At 33.7% G+C, this 3,297-nt stretch overlaps 1 long non-coding RNA gene across 1 annotated transcript; it reads right to left on the minus strand.

The window, feature by feature from the left end:
• Position 1: 1 nt before the first annotated feature.
• On the minus strand, positions 2-815 carry LOC111786605. The gene is made up of 3 exons (XR_002813807.1): positions 658-815; positions 158-361; positions 2-75 (listed from the first exon to the last, which is right to left on the minus strand). It is a non-coding gene; the product is annotated as an uncharacterized LOC111786605 (long non-coding RNA).
• Positions 816-3,297: the final 2,482 nt, after the last annotated feature.

Raw genomic sequence — 3,297 nt, forward strand, 5'->3', positions numbered from 1 at the left:
GTCTTCGGCTTCTTGTACTGAGCGGCGGCGATGGTCGGGAATGGGCTTGCTTCGGCTCGATCCGGGTCGAACTTCCTGCCCAAGATGGTTCCTTTAGTCAGAAACTCGTAAGCCATGTACCCGGCCAGAAGCCGGTTCGACGTAACTGGCTGCTCACCGGCTTTAAGAGCCGACGGCTCCTTCCGCTTTCTTGACGGCCCAGCTGATAACAGCCCACGGCTGTGGCAATGGAAACTCATTTGCCTTTTTTTTCTCGGCCCTTTGTTAAATGCCAGCAAGCTAGGCCCCCGTGGCAAAACCGTAGGAAGTTGATATTCCCAGGGGCAAAATCGTCTAACAAGATTTTGTGAACTTTTTATTCCTGAAAATTTTGACGAAAGGTTAAAAAGTAAAAAAAAGAATGAGGGATAGTGGGCACGGTAAAAAATGATACCCTCACACACTTGATAGATAAGGCGAGAAAGGGAAAAGGATTGAAAGCGACTACAATTTTTTAAAAGGAAAAGGAAAAAAAAAAAAAAATATATATATATATATATATATATAATTTTCTTTCTTTTCCTTTTTTTAATAATTGGGAATAAAAACTTAATAAAAGCTGGGGAAAACGGGGTCAATGTTTAGGTGAAATCGGATCCAGATGGTGGCGGATGGAACCTGAGGGCACTGGTTGGATCGCCGTACGGACGGCAGTTTACCGGTGGCGCCACCCGGCGAACGACGGAGATGACGGCTGACCAAGAAAAATTCCGTTCAGATTACAAAAAAGAATTCGAAGGAGAGAGAAGGGAAGAGAGAAAAGAGAGAGAGGAAAGAGTGGGCAAGGGAGAGAGAATGCGGCGAAGCCGAGGCCCCTGCTTTTATCTGGCACACCTTTCCAATTATACCCCTCTTCTAACCGGAAATACCGGAAATACCCTTGGAAAATGCCCTTTATATTTATTCTTTCTTCTCCGCGGATCGGGGCATGGTCCGGCTCCACTTTATATTTATATATATATATATATATATATCGTTTTTTAATTTTTTTAATATTATTTTAAATAATTTTGAAAAACTTAAATTTTAAATATTATAACATACTATTAATTACTTACCAAAAAGAAATTTATTTATTTAATTACTATTTATATTTACGTATACAATATTTAGACCATTACAATAAATATAATTATCGACTCTTCGTATATATTCTCGTTATTTCGTCCTTTCACAAAATACTAATAATAAAAATTAATTATTTAATATATTTACTATATAAAATGGAAATTTTGAAAAAAAAAATGATAGAATAGACAAGAAAAGAAATTTGTGTACGAACAAAGAATAGAAACCACTGACTTTAGATTGTAGATGTCACAATCAATCCCAATTTACCATTTAATCCAAAAGATTCCAAAGTTTTACTATATTGCCCATCCATAAGAATAAAGCTAATATTCATTAAAAAGAGGGGCGGAAATGGAAAAGGAGAATATTACGACTAAAGTATAAATTCTGTTTTTTTTTNATATATTCTCGTTATTTCGTCCTTTCACAAAATACTAATAATAAAAATTAATTATTTAATATATTTACTATATAAAATGGAAATTTTGAAAAAAAAAATGATAGAATAGACAAGAAAAGAAATTTGTGTACGAACAAAGAATAGAAACCACTGACTTTAGATTGTAGATGTCACAATCAATCCCAATTTACCATTTAATCCAAAAGATTCCAAAGTTTTACTATATTGCCCATCCATAAGAATAAAGCTAATATTCATTAAAAAGAGGGGCGGAAATGGAAAAGGAGAATATTACGACTAAAGTATAAATTCTGTTTTTTTTTTTAATTATTATTTCAAATGTCGATGAATTTAAAAGATAAACATAAATTTTAAATAAAAGAATTGTAATTTATCTTTGAATATTCAAACCTTTTATGATTTTGATTAATTAACATTAATTTAGTTTAATTTAATGTTGCGTTAATAATCCAACCATAATGTTATAGAATTGAAAAGGGAGAATGGATTTAATGCAATTAGATTATTTGAAAATAAAAATAAAATGAATAAAAATTGTACTAAACCTACCTGCTATTTATAGACAGGTTGTTTTAATTGGATTTAATTTACTTAATAATTAACGCTTGCCTTAATTGCTGGGCGCAAAGACCATAATACCCTAAACCACTCTTGTGCTTCTCCGACCAAGACATTGAGTTCCCAGAATCCGGCGGCCGGCGGCTTCCAACTCATCCTACCAGTGAATACAAACGGAATACTTCATTGGAATTGAATTCATGATTACATACATCGATTCGGACATCGACAAGTTGGTTCTAATGTAACGACCCAGGCCCACCACTAGCAGATATTGTCCTCTTTGGACTTTCCCTTTCGGGCTCCTCTTAAGGCTTTAAAACGGGTCTGTTATGGTAAGGTTTCCACACCCTTATAAATGATGATTTGTTCTCCTCCCCAACCAATCTGGGACATCACAGCTAGAGATTCTAGAGTTTGGAATTTAAGTTTCTCGGGAAATAATTCTCTCAATCTTGAGTTATTGTGTGAAACCCTGTCCTCCTCTCGATCCACATGACTTGTGCCTTGTGAGAAGTTGTCGTGTTCAGAGTAGACCTACTACGTATTACCGTCAGCCTCACGATTTTAAAAATCATCTACTAAGAAGGAATTTTCACACCCTTACAAGAAATGATTCATTTCTCACTCTAACAAATGTGAGATTTCAGAACTCACCCTCTTGAGGGTCTAATGTTCTGGCTAGCACACCGCTCGATGTCTAGTTTTGATTCCATTTGTAACTACCTTAGTGTAAACCTACATTAGATATTGTCCATTTTAGTTCATAGAACACTTCAAAATCCCACATTTGTTAATTAATAATAACAAATGATAACGAACAAAATAAATTAAGTATTCAAATGTAATAATTATTCATACATGCATATTTTTTTAATTATTTTTATTACTTTGTTAATAAATTATTATAATTATATAAAATGTATAAATATATCTCAATTAATATAATTTACTCAATAATATAAATTCAGTAGTGGGTTTAAAAAGAGTTTTCATTAATTAGTTTTGTTAACGCTTCCATAAAAGTTACCTATGGATATATCCGCCTTTTATTAGCTATTTTTACACGTGTCGTAATTACAGAGTGCCAACTTTGAGTAGGATAAGCATGAAAAATATTTCTCTAGCCTTGGCGTTCACTGATCAAGCTATCAAGATTTGCCACGTGGGATTCGAAAAATAGCAGACCTGTGTTCAAAAGCCTATAA

The sequence above is a fragment of the Cucurbita pepo genome, unplaced genomic scaffold (genome assembly GCF_002806865.2).
Source record: "Cucurbita pepo subsp. pepo cultivar mu-cu-16 unplaced genomic scaffold, ASM280686v2 Cp4.1_scaffold002119, whole genome shotgun sequence".
Lineage (NCBI taxonomy): Eukaryota > Viridiplantae > Streptophyta > Magnoliopsida > Cucurbitales > Cucurbitaceae > Cucurbita > Cucurbita pepo.